The 21,820-nt window shown below is 37.8% G+C and overlaps 1 long non-coding RNA gene across 2 annotated transcripts; it reads right to left on the reverse strand.

The window, feature by feature from the left end:
- Window positions 1-10,993: 10,993 nt before the first annotated feature.
- On the reverse strand, window positions 10,994-17,856 carry LOC138163397 (uncharacterized). 2 transcript variants are annotated; one of them, XR_011168875.1, is made up of 4 exons: window positions 17,587-17,856; window positions 16,108-16,372; window positions 13,772-14,075; window positions 10,994-13,294 (listed from the first exon to the last, which is right to left on the reverse strand). It is a non-coding gene; the product is annotated as an uncharacterized lncRNA (long non-coding RNA). The 2 variants fall into 2 exon arrangements; XR_011168876.1 differs by lacking the exon at window positions 17,587-17,856 and adding an exon at window positions 16,754-17,003.
- Window positions 17,857-21,820: the final 3,964 nt, after the last annotated feature.

The raw sequence follows: 21,820 nt of genomic DNA on the forward strand, positions 1-21,820 counted from the left end.
AGTGCCCCAAATTCAAGTGATGAGCTTGGCGGTACCAGAGGTGTGTTTGTTGGGGAGGGTGTTGAAGTAAGAAAGACAAAACAATATAATTTAATGATTAAATATATGTAGTTTTAAAAGTTTCCACCTTTCTCCCCAACCCTTCTGACCTTTCCAGAAAATCTACATAAACTACCTACAAATAAATCATGACCCATATCCAAGAGCACTCTGGAGATCTCAGGTCCAGTCCTCATGTTAGGATTAAGAAACATGAGCTAAAAATAAGCACTATTGACACTGGAAAGGATATTTTGATAATCTCAATGAAGTCTACAAAATGTGGGTCAGCTAATCAGGGTCCCGAAAGTCAGTGACTATATAGTTGTAGAACGTTATGCTAGAAAGGACCTTAAAGGTCATGTAGTCCTACTACCTCATTTTACACATGGAGAAATCGCAAGCAAGAGAGGGAAAGTGATTTACTGGAAGTATCCAGTTAGTAACAGAGACAGGACTAGAACTCAGACCTCTTGACTTCCTCTAGCACCCTTTCAACTATATTATATATTACCTTTCCAGTGTGTGTATGTGCCTATATGTGCATATACCCATATATATATACACACATATATACATATATGTGTGTATAATGTATGTATTTTAATACAAACACACAAAGGGTTGGTACATACTTTAAGATATTAATTTTCCTTGAAAAATTAACGTGACAGTATTGAAAATTCACAACAATGCATCCATAGTAACCCATATTATACATCAAACATACACACGCACCAAAAGAACATAAATTCTTTGAGGGCAGAGAATGTTTAATTTTAGTCTTCATATCACTAGCACTTAAGAGAGTGTCTGGCATATAGTAGAAACTATACACACACACATACACATATACATACACATACTTCTCGTATTGGATTAAATTAGTTTGAATTGATACAGGGTTAGAAGCTAAAAGCTAGTCCTAGACCTTTAGAAATCAAGTAGAATAAATACAATTTACTTAGTTGATCTCGATGACAGAAATGGTCATCTATATTCCATTTAGGGAACTCCCAATTTTCTCATCTGAGGAATACCCTTAAGGTCTGCAGAATTATATAGTGGGTAGATTAGTAGGAGCAGAACCAAGAAACCCTGGGTTCGAATCCCAGCTTTCATTTTTCCTAGATCTGTGACTGTGACAACCTGAGACTCAGTTATAAAGTAGGGATATTATAATACCTGCAGAACCTACGTCACAGAGTTGTGTTGAAGGTAAAGTGAGATGATATGTATGTATGTATGTATGTATGTATGTATATTTAGTACTTTGCAAATGTGAAGACCACATAAATGCCACCTATTATTTTTATTACCCTAATGCACATTAAACAGACCCTGAAGATTTTTTAAATCATATCTGTTTAAACTACTGCGCTTAACTTAAAAAAAGAAACCCATATTTTCAGCTTTATCTAGGTATCTTAGACACAGAAGAATCAAAAAATGTTAGAGTTGGAAGAGATTCGTGAGATCATGCAGTTCAACTCCTTCAGTTTATAGAGGAACTAAGGAATAGAGAAAAGCAATGACTTGTTTACAGGTCTTCTGACTTCCAGGAAGCTAGGGCTCTTTTACTGATTCATTCTTACAACACTCATAAGTAACTTTCTTCATCGCCAAAGCAAAATCCTTTATTTGTACCTATGATCCAACCCCCTTCCTATTTTCTGGGAGCTTATGCCATTTCTCCTTTGCTCTCTTCTCTCCTCTTCTCACTTCTCTCTCCCCTGTTTCTCTCCTCATTCTCTTCCCTTTAAAAGGCATAGTCACTACAATTAAATATATTCTTAAACATTATGGAAAAACTTTGTGTTCATTTTCAGAGCAGGTGGAGATCTTAAATAGGCTCATAGAAATAATTTACTCATTCATATTATTCTATGAATAAAACAACTAAGGTGATAAATTTCCCTCTGACCTTTGGCAATATGAAAAGATTTAAGCCTTATCTATTAGACCCCAGCCAGAGCTATTAAGGATGCACAGGATTCTAGTCCTTTAAGAATAAGTGAGAGAAAAATGATGTGAAGTTCCAGCTAAATTCAGGTTCTTCTTTTTTTAGTATCATGGATCCCTTTGACAGCCCAATGAAACCCCTTTTAAGAAAAATCTTTTTAAATAATTGAAGAAAATGCTGAATTTCAATTAGTAAGACAAAGATTAGTTAGTAAAAACAAAGATCTAATTTGTTCCCATTCAAGTTCATGGACTGCCTGAAATATATCTACAGACCCCAGGCTAAGAATTCCTATTCTAAAACTATTTCGAGAACAATAAGAAATTAAGCTATGTGAGGTAAAAAATAAAAAAGTAAAATGGATGAATGAAAAGAACCTACAGTAGGCTAATACTCATTTAAAAGAAAAAAAAAGAACTATATTGACTGTCAGCATCCTTAGTGGCCCCACTTTGAACCAAGGCTGAGTGAGAAGTGAGGTAACATCTGTCTCCTGGCTCATGTTGGCCCACTCTTAGCCAGTACAAGAGGGAATGTAGGCAGCCACTAACTCCCAAATAGTGAAGGTCTTTGCTCTGAGTAGGAAGGGTGGCAGATGCAAACACCCAGCTCAGTACCTGTCCCCATACTCATGCCTTTTGAGTCTGTGATCAATAGAGAGGACAGTTACTCAACTCAATACTTGCCCTATCTAAGACTTCAGAGAAGTAGAAGGACTCGGAAGTTACTATCACTCAAAATCAGTGGAAGCCCTACTTCAGGCTGAGGAATGAGAGCAATGCATAATTGCTATCTGCCCTCCACTCCCACCTAGGACCTGAATCAACAAGAAATAATCACAAGAGAGTATCATATTCTCCACATTTTTCACTGAATAATATAAAGATGCAGCCTACTTTTTAATATAATTTTATTTTTTATATTATTTTTTACTCAAACACAAAAATTCAAATACACAATAGAGAAAAGGAAAAGAAATATTATAAATTTAAATGCAAAGTAAGAAAAGAAAAGCAAGTCATGTGCACAACAGAACATGAGAGGATTCAAAATATATAGCAATAAATTTCCATTTCAAGAAAGCCTATATAATAAATACTGTAGGTTGTGTTGAAAGCTGTCCATCTTTGTTTCCTTGTAAGTTTTCTTTTGTTCTCTGCTGTGCACTTTTTACCTTGTTCTTTTTTCCCCCTTCTTCCTACCCCTCTGAAGGCTATGATTAAGTGCAGATATATGTATAGTTATAGATACATACATATATATACATACATAGACATATATTTTCCCTAACAAAGTCTACTCCTAATCTTTGTTTTTATGTTTGTGCATATCTCTTACTTCCTATCCCTCCTCCCTCCTCTACTTTATTTCGACCTGCTACCTTGCCCTCTTATTACTTAGCCTACTTCCCCCCCAACCCCCCTCCCCACCAAGGATCCCTCCCTTCTGCCATTCCCATTAACCTAAATACCCTTCTATATTCCCTTTTAACTTATTCCCCCCTCCCTCTAGAGATCCCTCCCTTATCCTTTCTCCTCTCCCCTTCATATTTTATTTCTTTCTGAATTTAGAAAACTTTTATATTCTCCTAGATGTATATGTATTGTTCCCCCTTGAACCATTCCCAATGAAAGTAGGATTCCAGAACTACCAGCCTTCCTCCCCTAATTCCTCTGTTCCATTTCTCCCTCTTGTACCTCATTTGCATAAGATAATCATTCTTTTTAGCTCTTCCTAAATGGTTTAACTTTTTAAAGTCATATCATACTCATGCCTATCCCAATCTTTCTTATGAACTACCCAATTACTAATAACAATCTTAGATATACATTTCACATTTTACATACATAAAAGGTAAACAATCTGTCCCTATTGAATACTTTGTAATTAGTCTTTGATATGTACCTTATATTTATCTTGGCTTTTATATGTCAAGTCTTCTATTAAGTTCAGGTTTTATTTTTTTAAATAAAGTCCTGAAAGTCTGACAGTTGATTAAATGTCCATTTAAAAAAATTCAGGATTATGCTCAACTTTACTGGGTATGATATTTTGAACCAGAAACACAGTTATTTTGCTTTTTGATATGTAGTGTTCCAAGATCTGTGGTCCTTTAAGTGTTGCCACTGTAGGAATCATGTGATTCTATTTACAGCACTGATATATTTGAATTATTTTTTTCTTGGTGCTCTTTATATTATATTCTTGAGCTAGGGGTTTTGGAATTTGGCTCTAATGTTCCTATGAGTTTTCCTCATAGGATCTCTTTCAGGTGGTGATCAATGAATTTTGTTTTTGTTTTTCTATTTCTACTTTCTCCCCCTGTTCTAATGCTTCAGGACAATTTTCTTTAATCATTTCTTGCATTATTGTATCAAGATTCTTTTGATCATAGCTTTCAGGTAGTCCAAATATTCTTATAGTTTCTCTTCTTGATCTGTTCCCCAAAAAGTTGTTTTACTTAGAAGATGTTTCAATTTCTCTTCTATTTTTTCATTTTTTATGTTTTGTTTTATTACTTCTTGATCTCTTATAACTTTATTGACTTCCCCTTGTCCAATTCTGATTTTCAAGGTGTCATTTTCTTCCTTAAGATTCTGAATCTCCATTTCTAATTGATTGGCTTTTTTCCCCATAATTCTTCTTGCTTTTCTTGGATTGTTCTTTTTTTTTTCTCAGTTTTCCTCAATCTCTCTCATTTGATTCTTAAAGTCTATTTAAAGTTCTTCTATGAATTCTTTTTGGGCAGGTGACCATTTAATGTTAATCTTTGGGGTAGAAGGTTTCTTTGCTTCAGTATCCTCCTCTGAAGATGAACCTCAGTCTTCTCTCTTCCCACAGTAATATTCTCTATGGTTGGATTCTTTCCCCTTGGCCAGTGCATGTTTTTTGTAGTAGTACTCTTTAATTTTTGTAATCACCTCTAGTCCTGGGGCATGGGGGAATGGTGCCTCTCTGGCCTCAGGTCTTCAGTTCTCCCCTCTATCCTGGAACCCAAGCCAAACATCTAGCCTCCTATAAGTGCCCACAGCCTGCAATGTCACCACCTTTTTCTTTTGCACTCACTGGGAGTGTGCTGGTTCCTTATCTCCCCCAGCTGCTTCTCCACAGCACATCTGAGTCTGGCATTTATTGTCAGCACAGGTTTCCTCAATCTTCCCAGGCTTAGATGCTCAACTCCCCTCACCTGTCCCAGAGGGAAAACTTCCTATGGCTAGGATCACGGCAGCCTCCCAACCCAGCTAACCCCAGGGCTTGCCTCTTGCTGGTTAAGTGGACCTAGGACCTAGCACCAAGCCTAGAAGTGTTTACTGATCACAAGGACCAAATCTCATCCTGGGATTTTTCTTCAGGTTTTCTCCAATTGTCCCAGGAGGACCCTTGTTATTCACCTACTCTTATTTATTTTTTACAGCTCTTTGTTTGCTCTAAGGTGCTCTTTTATCTCTTTTTCAGGAGAAAATTTTGAGAGCTTGGAATTTTCTAACCTTTCCTGTCTTCCCAGAATCCTCCCTCTGTAATATAATTTTCGAAAGGATGCCTGTTCTCTTCCAGTGCTTTGATAGAAGATATCCTTAATGTATGTATAGACTGTTCTCATAAAAGTTTTGTATAAATGAGAAAGTAGCTCATCTATTGATAGTTACTGATATTCTCTTAATTGTCTCTTTTTGGCAATACTTTCAATCTCTTTTGACCTCAGATACTTTAAAAACACCATCAGAACTATTACCTCCAGTGCATGTAATCTTTGTATTTACTCAATGTATTCCATTTGTGTGTTCGTGGCTTTTCTACTTTCTCCAGAAGCATATCTGGTACTGAGATGTCAGAGTTCAAATGTGGCATATAGACTGCCATAGACATATTTTCATATCTTTTCCATTTGTTTGTCTGTCAATTGTCCTGTTTCTAATTTCATCCTTATTTATGTTTAGGTTGACTTTGCTTGCTTGAGTACCATCAAGTTTTATTTAGATTTGCTTTTCCCAGAATGACTTCTTACTCTTTTATGAGATGATTCTGCTTATAATCTTCCACCATGCATTTCTCTCATATTTTACAAATGAGTTTATATCCTATATTTGTTTTGCCCATGGCTTTCATATGACAAGTTGAGAAATTTGAAATTTTTCCTAGGGGAAATAGAGAGCGACTGGAGCTTTATGAGCAGGGAAAAGATGTGCTTTAAAGTTTTGTTTGACTCCTGTTTTGTGGGGTGGTAAGGATGAATTGGAGAGGTACTTTAGAAGGTGATCTGAATAGAGCAGGTAAAAGGTTCTGAACTAAAGCAGTTCTTATGTGTGAGTTGGTGAGGAGAAAAATACAAGAGCCATCATGGAGGTAGTATTGACAAGGCTTACCATTTGGTCACATTGACCTGTGTGTTCCCTTTCTCTTTCGTATACTTTCTGCCACACCAAAGTGCATTTGTCCCACTGACCACACCAACCATTTGGACCCTCTATCACTTTCTAATATTAGTATAAAGGATACTTTCTCACCTTATTTTCATCCTCCATTGCTTGTCTCTTGTTAACTTCATCTATACCAGAATTTAGACTCTTGACATCCTCCATTAATCTCTTTTTCTAGTCAACTTAACATATATTTTATCAGCCATCATCACAAGAAACTCCATCAGTAATTATTGAAGGAAAAAGGGACTTCATGCTATAGTCTCCAGTTATTGGTATGACTAGCTCCAATACTTTACAGAATGAGAAAGAAACGGTTCCACAAATGTAGGAACTATGTGTAAACATGCTCCCCAAATAATGAAGGTCTTTTCTTTTTTTAAATTTATTTTAAAAATTTATTTATTTATAGTTTTCAACATTCATTTCCACAAAATTTTGAATTACAATTTTTTCTCCCTGTCTTTCCCCTACACCACACCCCAAAATAGCTAGCCTACTGAATACTCCTTTCTCCCAATCTATTCTCTCTCATATTCTCCCCCATCACCCCTCTAACTTTCTAGTAGGGCAAGATGGGTTTCTATATCCCAGAACCTATATATCTTATTTCCCAGTTGTATGTAAAAAACAAAATTTTTAAATGTTTGTTTTTAAAACTTGGAGTTCCAAATTTTTACCCTTCTTCCCTCCTCACCCACCCTCATTGGGAAGATAAGCAATTCAATATAGGTTGTACATGTGTAGTTACCCAAATCATTTCCATAGTAGTTCTATTGTGAAAGACTAACTACATTTCCCTCCATCCTATCCCGGCCTCCACTTATTCTATTTTCTCCTTTGACCCTATCCTTTTCAAAAATGTTTGCTTCTAATCACCCTCTCCCCCAATCTGCCCTCCCTCCTATCATCCCCTCTCTTATTTATATCTACCCCCCTATTTTCCTATAGGGTAAGATACCCAATTGAGTGTGTATGTTATTCCCTCCTTAAGCCAAATTCAATGAGAATCAGGCTGACCCATTCCCTTTCACCTTCCTGCTCAACCGCTCCATTGTAAACAGTTTTCTCTTGCCTCTTTTATATGACATAATTTACCCTACTCTATCTCTTCCTTTCTCCTCCTCCCAATAAATTCCTCTCTCACCTCTCAAATTTATTTTTTTTAGATATCATCCCTTCATAGTCAACTGATCCTGTGCCCTCTATGTATACATGTACACATATATACACACACTCACATATGTATTTATACGCACATATGCCTTCCTCTATAAATATATATACATATATATATATATATATATATGAGACAAAGAAAAGTTTCATAAGTAACATCCTGAGAAAGTTTCATAAGTTACAAAATTATCATTTTTCTATGTAGGAATGTAAATATTTAAACTTTAATAGGTTCCTTATGATTTCTTTTTTCTGTTTACTTTCTCTTGCTTCTTGTATTTGAAAGTCAAATTTTCTGTTCAGCTCTGGTTTTTTCATCAAGAATGCTTGAAGATGCTCTATTTCATTGAATGACCATATTTTTCCTTGTAACTTTATGCTCAGTTTTGCTGGGTAGGTGATTCTTGGTTTTAGTCCTAGCTCCTTTGACCTCTGGAATTCCAACCCTTCAATCCCTTAATGTAGAAGCTGCTAGGTCTTGTGTTATCCTGATTGTGTTTCCACAATACTCAAATTGTTTCTTCCTGACTGCTTGCAGTGTTTTTCCTTGACCTGGGAGCTCTGGAATTTGGATATAATATTCCTAGGAGTTTACTTTTTAGGAGCTTTTTCAAGAGGCAATCAGTGAATTCTTTTCATTTCTGTCTTGCCCTCTGGTTCTAGAATATCAGGGCAATTTTGCCTGATAATTTCTTGAAAGATGGTGTCTAGGCTTTTTTTTTTATCATGGTTTTCAGGTAGTCCAATAATTTTTAAATTATCTTTTCTGGATCTATTTTCCAGGTCAGAGGTTTTTCCAATGAGATATTTCACATTGCCTTCTATTTTTTTTATTTGTTTAGATCTATTTCATAGTGTCTTGATTTCTCATAACGTCTTTAGCTTCCAATTGCTCCAATGTAATTTTGAAAGAATTGTTCTCTTCAGTGAGTTTTTGAAATTCATTTTCCATCTGGCAAATTTGACTTTTTAAGCATTCTTCTCCTCATTGGCTTTTTGGGCCTCTTTTGCCATTTGAGTTAGTCTATTTTTTAAGGTGTGATTTTCTTCAGTGTATTTTTTGGGTTTCCTTTAGCAGGCTGTTGACTCAATTTTCATGATTTTCTTGCATCATTCTCATTTCTTTTCCCAAATTTTCCTCCACTTCTCTTACTTGATTTTCAAAATCCTTCTTGAGCTCCTCTATGGCCTATAATCAATTCATATTTTTCTTGGGGGCTTTTGAAGCAGGAGCTCTGACTTTGCTATCTTCCTCCCACTCCGTGCCTTGATCCTTTTTGTCCCCAAAAAAAGGATTCTATGGTCTGTTTATGCTTCCATTGCTTGCTCATATTGCCAGCCAATTACCTGACTTTTGAGCTCTTTGCCATTGTAAACACTGCTTCCAGAATGGAGAGAGTTATGTCCCAAAATCACTGGGGTTTTTGCAGCTGCTGGAGCTATTAGGAGGGTGCCCTCTCCACAGCCCCACAAGCTCTGGCTCACTGGTCACACACCCCAAGACCAACACCCAAGACTGAGATCCAGATCCAAGGAGGCTAAAGCAAGAATGATTACCCTCTGAATGGTCACTTGGTCCCCCTGCGATCTGCAGGCCAGGAGCTCTGGAAGCAGCCATGAGGGCAGCGGCATGAAGGTCTTTTCAATACCAGCTCAGCCAAGGTCAAATCCAGAGCATCGGGAAGATGCCTTAGGTGGGAAGTAGTAAGGGCATTGTGTATTCAACAGCCATACAGAGCAATAGGTGGCAATTTCAGAGGGGGTAAATTTGGCTTCAAAATAAAGACACATTCTTTACCAATTGTAGATACATAAAAGTGGACTGGGTGATGAACTTTCTATCACTGTATATGGTGACTGAAGGACCATTTCTTCAGGATATTTTAGTAGATACTTCTATTCAGGTACAAGCTGGACTATATGACCTTGAAATAACTTGTAACTCAATGCTATGATTCTATGATTAAGTATAACAAGCTATTGGGGCGGCCATGTAGCACAGCAAGTAAGAGCACCGGCTCCAGTGTTGAGAAGACCTGGAGATCGAATCCCAGGCTCCGACACTTAGCACCCACCCAGAAACACCTGGCCGTGTAACCTTGAGCAAGTTACTTAACCCCGATTGCTTTAAAAAAAAAATAAGTATAACAAGCTATCAGGTCCACATCATCTCATTGAAAGGCTTTTGGTTCTTCAAATCCCTATCAGTCTGCAATTAACTTCTGTCTGGTCATTTGGTTATACTTTATACATTTGCCTGCACCTTCGCCAAACTTTCCTGGCAATTCCCCCTCAGTGCCAGCCTTCTAGCTGGATCTTTGATAACCTTACTCATATGTTGGACTCTCATCTAGCCTTCTGTCTTTACCATATTGTTTTCTTACTCTTTCCTGACTGAATGAACTCATAATACTTACTCTTCCCGTTCTCTGTCCCTCCTCACCCCCCAATCTCCTTTTACCTCAGTTGAGACTAGTTGATTCATCAGCCTCCCACCTGAGGACTCCTCCACTTACTATTAGTATAAAGGAGACCTATAGGTCATTGTGTAATTCCTGGGTTGATGTTAACCCTAAGATTCAGAAAGTCATAGACTTTTAGAGGTGGAAGGGACAATAATTATCATCTGATCTAACTCTTTCATTTGGCAGAAAAGAACTGAGGCTCAGATTAGTGAAGTAAATTGTCCAATATCGTACTGTAAATAATTGTTATTAAGCAATGATTATATGTGACAGGCATTGTGTTAAGTGTTCTGGATACAAAGAAAGACAACAACACAGTCTGTTGCCTCAAAGAGCCCCCTTCTAATAGGGAAACAACGGGTACAAATCAATAGAATGTAGCCTCAGCGAGGAGGCACTGGCAGTGGCTAGGGTGAGGTGCGGGACTTCAGAAGGCGGGACTTGAGCTTAGTCTTCGGAAGGGAAGTCAGAAGGCAGAGGTGAGGAGGGAGAACATTCCAAGCCTAATGAGAGGGAGGAGAGGTTCAGACAGTGAGAAGACAAGGAGTTGGGGAGATGGATGGAGTGTTGTATCTAAGGAAAATTCCATAAATTGAAGCGCCATACTCAGGTTGTACACCGGTTGTCTCCTTTTACCACTGTTTCCAGTCATATACACTCTAATATATCTCCTATGCTTTTCCCTACAACTGCCTAGGAGTCCTTAAAATTGTTTTATTATGGACATGGATTTCTACTTTATCAAGTCAGCTTCCTCCTCCTGACTTGATTTTCTTCATTTCAATTTTCACTCCTCTATATTACCAAGATTGTAGAGTCCAGCTGTGATGGCTCTTCAATGATGAGGAGTTTGTTTTTTTTTATTTTTGAGGGGAGAAGGCAAGACAATTGGGGTTAAATGACTTGCCTGAAGTCACACAGCTAGTAAGTGTATCTAAGGCTGCATTTGAACTCAGGTCCTCCTGACTCCAGATCTGGCGCCCTATTCACTGTGCCGCCAGCTGCCCCTTTTTGTTCTTTGGGTTTTTTCTTTTTTGATAAGTAGATTGTTGTAGAAATGAGGACAGATCTGTTTCATTGTTTTAAATTGGTTAAAATTTTCCAAGAAATGGCCACAATAGTAATAATTAATGTTTTCATTTTTATTATTTCTTATTTCACAAAGTCTGGAACTTATTTTTAAAAGTTGGATTTGAAACATTATAATTGTATGCAGTGTCTTTTCATCATTAACCTTTCTTCTAATTTGGTGCTAATTTTGCCCTTTGCTCTGTCCAATTGATGATCTGACTGCGTGCAACCAGCTGTGTGTAGAAATGATGATCATAGTAATAACTGGCCAGTTCCTGTCTACTATGGTTCAATTTCTTTCTTATGTTGTACAGTGCTCTCTCAGTCAATTGTTTCAACAAAATCATGCAGAATATTGGAGTTCAAAGGAACTTTCAAGGTCATCCAGTCCAGCTGCTACCTAGACAAGAATCCCTTCCACTAGATTACTAACAAGGGATTCTCCTGCCTCCTCTTGAAGACTTCCATTAGTGGGGATCCCTCTAACTCCAAGGCAGCTTTAGATAGCTCTAATTGTAATGAAGCTTTTCATTACATAAATTCAAATTCTCCCTCTCAGTAACTCACCCAACTCACCCAGCCAGATGTTCCCAATTCTATATTCTGGGCCCTACTAGAACAAATTGAATTCCTCTTTTACATGACAATCCAAAAATGCTTTAAGGCAGCAACTGCATCCTTCCCATATTTTCTTTAGAGAGTAAAAGCATCACTATACCCTTTCCCCCCACCCCCATTTCCCAGTAAGAAACTAGGATCCAAGATCTAATGACAAATTGCCATCCTCATACAGGAAGGGTCTAAAGGAGCCCCCAGACTCTCACAATAAGGGCTTAAATCTTTATAAGGGCCAACCTTTATAAGACATATGAGTACTTTAAGTCCAATCTGCACTGGTTGAAGACTAGGGCTCTCAGTCATTTGTCTCTTGGGAACACATTGCTATATTTCTATTCTGGTATCCCCTCTCTCTGAAGTGTACAATGTCACTGTGGTTTCTGGTCCCAACTATCCCCTCCTGGCAGGAATTAAAGTCTTCCATGGAGAAGAGTGAAGGGAGAAGAAACTAGAGTTGTCTATTCTTCCTCTTTGCAAGCTACACAATCACCCCTTCATGCTACATGTTAGGGACAGCCTCTTGCCCCACATGGAGCATCACAATATGTCTCTCCTCCTCAGGAAGAGAGGGTACTAGACTAGAATTATATATCTACTCCCTTAAATATTGTTAGGCTAGGACATATGAGTTCCAGGTGTTAGGATAAAAGAGTTTCAGGTTCAAGTTAACTTGTGATGTATTTCATTATCAAGGGGCAGGGAAAAAGAGGGCTTCAAGCCCTATATCCAAGGCTTGACTTGACCCCTTTCCCATGAAATAGCAAATCCACAATGAACACATATAGCACTTAGCCCCCAAAACCCATTTATCCAAATTGATAATAAAACATAAGTCATGGAATGTATAAAGAGGAGGATATATACCAGAGAATGCATATTGAAGGACCTCTCCCATTGGGAATGAGGTATCTCAACTTGGTCATGAGAAAGAGTCTCAGACTTCACCCAAGGGGAAGTTCCCTGAAATTTCTAGTGTAGCAAGGTGGATGTTGGGAATACGATGGAGACTGCCAGCCTCTCATGTCTTCCCAAGTGTTTTAACCACATGGAATAGGATTGGTCTTGTCCATCTTCCTTCTTGAAGCTGGAAGCTAGAAGTGCCTGATGTGATTGAAAGACCCCAAGCATGGGGTTGCCAGGTAGCACAGCGAGTAAGAGCACCGGCCCCAGTGTTGGGATGACCTGGGGATCGAATCTGGGCTCAGACACTTAGCACCCATCCAGAAACACCTGGCCATGTAACCTTGAGCAAGTTACTTAACCCCAATTGCTTTAAAAAAAAGACCCCAAGCAACTTGAAGCTTGAAAAGAACTTCAAGAAGGCTCTCTCTGTCTCTGTCTCTCTTTCTTTCATTCTTGCTCTCTTTGTCTGTCTCAATAGGCAGGCAAATAGAGTCCTATATCAATGGACATTGGGACAGAGGTTAGAGCATATTAGGCAACTAGATGGTATAGTAGATAGAGCACTGAACTTGAAGCCAGGAAGACTTGAGTTCAAATCCTGATTCAGACTCTTACTCTCTCAGCCCCATCTTCCTTATCTGTAAAATGAAAGTAATAATGGCAGAGTTGTTATGAGGCTAAAATGAGGTAACGTGTATAAAGTGTTTTACAAACCTAAAAGTTCTATATAAATACTAACTACTGTTATTCTTAATCTTGCTGGTCATTGGACAGAGATTTCACATTTAAATTGTCAACCATAAAATTAATGCCTACCACCTTAACTACATAGGGGTTAACTGCATAACTTTCAGGGCATTTAAAAAAATGATCATTTCGTGAATCACCATAGCCACAAGATTGGGTAGCTAGAGTTGGAAGGGACCTTTGAAATCATCATGGAACCTGAGCTCTAGAGAGGTGACATGGCTTGCCAAATTTCATTCAGGTTTTAAATGGCAGAGCCAGGGTTTGAACTCAGGTCCTGTGACTCAGAGTGGAACATTCTTTCTTGTAAATTGGTTCCCAATGCTTAGCTAGGCTCATCTAATAAATCAAAGCAATTTGTCATTCACCTGAACCATACTTGAAGCCTTTCCTGCTTGGAAGAGTCTTCCAGACCTTGTGCTCTCCAGGAATAGCTTTCAAGAATCCAGATTCACTTTCAAAATACAATGAGGCATCAGGGTAGGGCTTCTGCCAAGGATGACTATGTTACATTAACATACCCAAACACCTTTTCTTTTTGCTTTAGTATCTTCCCTTCCTCCAGAGACCTTGAAAATTAAAATATCAAATGTCTCAGAATTGTGTCCCTTCCAGTCCAGACCCCTTCTATATTTGAGCTGCTCCAGCGTTTCTTGTCTTTGTTCTTTAGTCCTGTTAAAGAAAATAAAGTGAATTACTTAGCACTGTTTAGTGATCAGATCTACGACAAACAATATTTTTATGAGTTATATCAAATGGTTGTTTGGTGAATGGTTGCTCAATAAAAAAAGATCCTTCGCTAGGGTAGCCAGATGGCAGAGTGAATAGAGCACTGGCCCCGGAGTCAGGAGGGCCTGAGTTCAAATCTGGCCTCAGACACTTAACACTTACTAGCCGTGTGACCTTAGGCAAGTCACTTAACCTCAATTACTCTGCCCTCCCCCCTCCAAAAAAACAAAAACAAATTTTTTTTAAAAGATCCTTCTCTATCAACCAACTGTCCTAGTTTGACACAACAATGCTGGGTCTTGCTTACTCTTGGGGAGATACTTCCAGAAAGTTCTGGTCATTATCTCATGCCACATGGTTTGCATTAAAGGTACAAAGTAAAAACAAAATGTTTAGTGAACAGAAAGGGAAAAAAAGTGGAACTATGCAATTTGTGTTGTTTAATCATAACAGCTTCAGAAACTTCTGAGATGAGATAAGAAAATACCCCAAATGATAGAAGTTCAAGTAATAGTAAGTCCATGTGAACAGATTTAATTTTCCTCCAAGTATTACAAATGTCAGCATCTTTTGATATAGTATATGCTAGCAATTGCAATAGGCTATTTTATTTTGAACACTAGCTGGTAGTTTAAAAATGTAGAGGTCTCCTGAATTTTGGCTACAGCTTATATATATGTATTGAGATTCCAATATTTTGTTTCTATGCTATTTCTGCATACTACAGAAACTTATCTGATAGTATGAGGTTGGTATTTGAATGTTGGTGGCTACTTGATGGTGAAATAAATCTGTCAGAAACATCTTTGTAGCTTAGGCGGCACAACAGACCCAGTACTGGATGTTGAGCTAGGAAGACCCGAGTTCAAATCTAACCTCCAACACTAGCTGTGTGACATGGCTAAGTCTTATCTCTATCAGTTTCTTTATCTATAAAATGAGAATGATAATAACACCTCTCTGCCAGGGTTGTTGTGAGGATAAAATGAGATTTTATTTGTAAAACATTTTGCAAACCTTAAAGCATAATATACATGTTTTATATCTAATGTATATTTAATATAAATTATTATTATAATTATTTTGCCTTTTGGAGGGCAGTTGGGGTTAAGTAACTTGCCCAAGGTTACGTGGCTAGTTTTTTTGTGTTAAGTGTTTGAGACCGGAACCAAACTCAGGTCCTCTTGACTCCAGGGCCGGTGCTTTACTCGCTGCGCCACTTAGCAGCCCCAAATTGTTATTATTATTTGTTATTACCTCTTCCATTTTTTGTCCTCTTTATAACTCTGTCCTTAAATACTTTCCAAATGACTAGGATAGGTGAATCTCTTGAAAAGCTTTTTTTTAAAAAAATCATTTTCCCTTTGGGGGCAGCTAGTTGGCGCAGTGAATTGAGCACCAGCCCCCGAGTCAGGAGGACCTGAGTTCAAATTCTATCTCAGACACTTAACACTTACTAGCCATGTGACCTTGGGCAACTCACTTAACCTCAATTGCCCTGCCTTTCCCCCTCCAAAAAGACCAAAAAAATCATTTTCCCCCTTCTACTGCTTTTCATAGGGAGAAGAAGAGCCCATATGCCACACTAATATCCTCATATGTGAAGAGAACAAGAGTAAGACCCTTCACCAAGTATGGATAAACTGTGATCTGCATCATTGGATGGAATACACTCATCAGTGAGATCAAGGACTCACTAATTTTATTCCATAGGCTAGACAATAAACTTACTTCATCCACTTGATTTTTTTTCTGTTTGTTTCCAACACAAAAACATATATGTATATACAGTACACATTTATGCACATATGCATATACATACATGTGCCTATATAAACACACATGTAGTATGTGTTTTCACACTCACTGATACATTTTGCAATATCAAAACACCTTAATATTATCTGGTCCTGATTACGCCATTTTGGTAATAGTGGGAAAGGAACAAGGATAATGGGGAGATATGCCTTCTTACCAATTTCTCTGCTGATAAGGAAAAGAAAATGTAGATGCCAAGAATGAAAGAGTTCTAACACCTGACAAATGAAGAGAAACACAACCTGATAGAAGCAAAGGATGGGACTTAAAAAAAAATCAAAACCTATGTTGCCAGAATGATGAAATGAATATGCTAAACCAGGTGTGCCAGAAGACTGGATCAAACAGAGTAGAACAGAACTCTTTAGATAGCAAACCTTAGACTCCAATCTCCATGAACCAAATGCAGGGCAGGAAACAGGCTGCAAAACAAGATACACAAAGAGGAATTAAAATCAAAGATGCTTGTGCAACTAAATAACTGGTGTATGTTAAAATGCTAATAATTCAGAGGAAATGACAAGCACTTTCTTAAATTGAAGCTATAAATATCCATACACCATGAAATAGTTGTTTAGTTGGACTCATAAGAATAGCTACTACTTATAAAATGTTTTAGGAGACACTTGATTTATCCAGAAATTTTTTTCCAGACTCTGGAGAAGGGCGATTTCCATTTCCTCAGGCTTGAAAATCAGGAGAATCAGAACTCAATAATGTCACTGAAAATCAGTCTTTTTACCTTGAGTTTGAGTGGGACTCCTTTGTCTATTTCCCCATCCCCATAGCCTCTAAAGACCTACCAGAGCTGAGAATGCTTTTAGAATACTAAGCATCAGAGGTCTATCTTCAAGAAATGAGCCTTAAAAATCTAATTTAATCCAAACTTCTCTATCTTCTCAATATTCCTTCTTCCCATGAGTCCCAGTGGCTAGCTTTCTAGGCAAGGTATGTTAACTACATTTTTTTTAAATGATTGCAGCTTCCCCTTAGTAGAGAGTATTTTGTATACTGGATACAAGCAGCCTGGCCTCTTCAGACCAACACTCCACAGCTTCTGTTGCTGGGCAGCAGACTTCTTTGTAAGCTGCAACTTAAGCAGCTGTTAATAGGCAGAGATCATTAGCTCTTTAGCAACTGCTCTAATCCATTAAGCAGAGGGTGGATGAGGGGTGACCTGCACAGAATGACCATAGTTTTGAATCCAAAAGCCAGAATATGTGGTCTAAAAATTATATAAACCTCTTTCACAGCCTTGTTAAAAGTACATTTTCTTTTTTATTGAAATCAGTACTGCTCCCAGAAATTTTAGTATGGTTTGTATCATACAGATCTGAATTCTGGGATGCTATCTTGTTATGGATTTTTAAAATTAACCTGCCCCATCCTTTAATTTCATAGTATCATAGATGAGAATTAGAGGAAACATTAGAGTCCATATAGTCCCATTTTACAGATAAGAAAATCAAAGGCTAAGGAGGTTAAATGATTTCTTCCAGATGACCCAGCTTCTATCAAAGGTTAGATTTGAACCAAGATACTCTGCTTCTTGAACCAGTGATCTTTTTGTTATCTGCCATCACACTTGCTCATGGGTAAAAGTGATAACAACAATAACAGAAGATATACTGCTTACCTCCAAAGGTCAAAGAAATTGCTTCATAAAATTTCAAGTGCTATAAATGAAGTTATTGTGGTGACTTCTTGGATATGACTGGACAGAAACCTAAGAATCCATTTTTGTGGATCAGAACTTTCTTGATTCTTAACTTAGAAAAGCAGGTGCTGACTTGTGAGGAATGAGCTTGGGGTTAGCTTCTGAAGGAAGACAGACAAATCTTTGATTTAAAATTGTTGTGGTCTGTGAATGACTGCAGAGAAGTGGCAGGCTGGGAAGAGTCTCAACAGGACTGAAGCCTGAGATTGGATTTATTGTGTGGTAAATATATTTAAACTGCAATCACTACTCAGAGAGCATTGGTTAAAAGTTGTTGTGATGCATAATGCAGGCTCATTGACTCTATAAATTTATGAGAATTTATTTATATATAAATAAAACACACATGCCAACATTCCTCTCCAAGATTCTATAATCTCACCAGTGAGATTTTTTTATTACAATTATTATAATTTATTGCAATTTTATTACAAATTACAATTTCACTCGTCCCCAAAATTAAGAATGCCATTAAATGTTTATAGTAAGGTAAAATAAAAAGACAGAAAGTGACAACTATATTTTTTAAAAGATATCAACAAAAAAGACTATTAAAACTATATTAAAATTTGGGCTTTTGTTTCAGGGAGAAGCCTAGAGTCACTAAAAGAACTATGTGATTTCCTAACACACCCTCTGCTCTTTCTGTTTAGTTCTAGACCTGATTCCTTGTCTCTTTGTCATATCTGTCCAAGATACATCCATGAATTGATAGGTCTTATGGGTTATCTATTCCATATAGCTTTGGAAGTTCCCTCAGTGCCCCAAACACCGAGACCATCTCCTCTTGGAATATCCCGTCATGCCTGGAGCCTCCTTCTTTCAGTGGCAAGTTCCTCTCAGGGCCTCCATTTTGGGGAGAGGCCCAGGCCAGCCATGCTTCATTTGCCTTCTAGCTCACCGCCTGACTCAGAACTTTTCAACCAAGCCTCAGCTGCCCTCTCACCCCCCTCCTCTCCCTGGCTTTTCAGGTTGCTTTTGTGCTCTACCCCCACTTATATTGCAAGCTCCTTGAGGGTAGGCACTGCTTTTTTTCCTTGTATCTATATGTATATGTATGTTTATATTAAGGTAAGATAAAATGACAGAAAATGATAACTGTATTTTTAAAAGACATCAACAAAAAGACTCTCTCCACACACATATACATACATACAGATACATATATACATGCACACACACATACATGTATATATATACACACACACATATATGTATACACACTCCCCTAATGAGTTCTGATGTCTCGTGATGTAGGGGTGACCTTGGATTCTCAAAGTTCTCAAAGACTGCACCTTACAGTAGTGTTGTCAAACTCAAATGGAAATGGTGGCCACTAATTTATGATGAGGCTCCCTGAGGACTGCATATTGACTTAGTTTTAACCTGTAACATCAATGTTTCACTGAATTTTTATTTGCTTTGTTAAATATTTCCTAATTACATTTTGATCTGGTTCGGTCCATGCTCAGGGGTGTTGTGGACCCCATGTTGCCAACAGCCATCTGACAGCTTTCTTAAATCACAAAGTCCTTTCAGGTCCTTCCAAGCCAGGAAGGTTTTAAGGATGGATTCAACCACAATGTCTCTTGTCTATGGTTTAACATAGTACCTTGCACTTAGTAGGTTCTTAATAAATGCTTGTCGAATGAAATTGGCCACAGACCAGCCTGACTGAGGGCACAGAGGCTCCTTATCATAAGACAAGGTTCTTTACCTTTTTTTGTCAGTACTCTGGCAAAGCTCCTCCCCAGAATAATTTTTAAATACATAAAATAAAATACCTATAATTGCAAGGAAAGCAATTTTGTGATTTTTTTAGTTCATGGACTAGTTAAGAACTGTGGCAAAAAGGTATCACTTTGACAGCTACACAGTACAATGGATGGAGTGTTAGACTTGGTCTCAGGATGATAAAGGTCAAATTCTGCCTCATATACTTATAGCTGTATGACCCTATGTGCCTCAGTTTCCTTGTCTATAAAATAGGGATAAAAGAGTATCTACTTTCCATAAGGTTTACTACTACTTTACAGGATTGTTTTGAGAATCAAATGAGATAATATACTTTGCCTACCTCAAAGTGCCATGTAAATGCTATCATCATCATCATCATCATCAGCCACCAGGTGGTGATAGGTGTGACTTCAGTGCTTATGATAACCATGCTGAAGAGTTGTTGGAATGTACATTGGTAATGTCAGTACCCACATTGAAGGAATAATTGAGCTTTTAAGTACTTTAGTAACAAATTGATGTACAGATTAAAACAGAACCCACGGTTTCATCAGTGTAGTACTTCCTCTGTTAGCATAGGCTGCACCTCTCTCTTTCTTAGTCTTTAATAGATACCGTGGCTGAAAATCCAACAAAAATGCAGTCAAACTCATGATGATCATCTCTGAACTTAGCTTGGCAATAGTCAGACTAGAGACATACTGGAAGTCTATAGATAACACATATGTGTGTATTTGTTCATGCGTTTATGTATGTATATATATGTGTGTGTGTATTAGGTCTAGCACATACTAATTTGTTTGTGGATTACTTATTTCAATATTTTTTCAACAATATTTATTAAGAACTTACAACATACAGACCTTGTACTAAGTAATGGGGATACAAAGATTGAGAAACAACTAAATCATGGTTTTCAAGGAGAATGAATGCTCTTGGAGAGGGGTTGGGGAAGGAGTGGAATATGACATTTGTACAGATAATAGAATGCGAAGGAGAATGAAATTGGGGAAAGTGAGGGACCTAGATAAAGTACTCTAGAAAAAATAGGGGAAGTATTGATTGTTGTCTTTCGTTCTTGAAGAGGACCAAAATGGCATTGCTATGTTGGAGTCAAGGTGGAGTGTGTCCAATTGGGGTTGATTAGACCATTATAAGCTCAGAAGGCTCTGCTACAGGGGGAGGAAAAATTCTTCGAACTGGGGAGGATGAGGGAAGGCTTAAGGAGGAAGTTACATTTGAATCGAGTTTTGAAGAAAGACAAAGACTCTAAAAGGCACATGCAAAGAGGAAGCCCATTCCAGGTCTGTGAATGTATGGAGGTAGAAGAGCACATGCAAAATTTGCGTAACACAATGTCGAGTGTGTGAAGTTTGAAACAAAGTTGGAAAGACAGACTGGCGACAGATTGTATAGGGCCCTGAATGCCAGGCTAAGTAAGGAATTTGCCTTTCAGTCTGCAGGTGCTAGACAGCACCTGGTTATGTTGGCAGTTGTGTCAAGGTTGGACTGAAGTAGGAGTGAATATTCATAAATTGTATATCTAGTATGTAAGTATACATATAAAATAAGTATTACAGTGTAGTAAGAGAAGGGAAAAAAGCATTTATATACTTCTGGCAAGGATGGCAATATGGAATGTTTCAGGCTAAACCAGCTTCCTCTAAAATCACCTCATCAATAAGAAACTGTGCCAAATGAAGCAAAAGATCAACAAACAAAATAGATGAATTAAAAGAAAATAAAGTGAGTTAATCCCCACTGGGAGGGGTGAGCCAAGGACCATGCTGACCTCAATCAGCCCTGTATTGAGCCAGTGCTAAGAAGAGGAAGGAAGTGCCTAGGACTACATCCCTCAGCAACCACAAGTATCCAGTTCAGTTCATTTTGAGACTGTGCCCATTGATGGCTGAAATCAAGCCAAGCACCAGAAACAAAAAGGATGCTCATTAGTTAGGAATGACTGAACGAATTTTGGTAGAATGATGAAGCAGAATATTATTGTGATATGATAAATGAAAATTGTGAACAACTCGGAGAAATGGGGGAAGACTTAGAGAAACTGACACGGAAGGAAAAAAAGAGCATCAATAGAATAATTTAGATGATGACCTCCTTATCGGTCAATCAATCAATCAACAATCGTTTGTTAAGCACTGATGGACCAGGCATTGTGCTCGGTGCTAAAAATACAGAGACAAAAATGAAACCCATCTTTCACTTAAGGAGCTTATGATCTATCGGGAGAGACAATCGGGACACATATAAGTAAAATATATAAAGGAAATAGAAAACAACATTGAAATACACCAGAACCTTGAATAACAAAGTCACTAATCTTGACTTGTGAAGACATGGTAAAATTTATATATTCCTTCACTCAGTAGAGAGGTGACTTGAATCATATATGATCAGG

Source organism: Petaurus breviceps, unplaced genomic scaffold, assembly GCF_028583685.1.
Source record: "Petaurus breviceps papuanus isolate PSGF00001 unplaced genomic scaffold, PetGlider_PUasm1.0 188, whole genome shotgun sequence".
Lineage (NCBI taxonomy): Eukaryota > Metazoa > Chordata > Mammalia > Diprotodontia > Petauridae > Petaurus > Petaurus breviceps.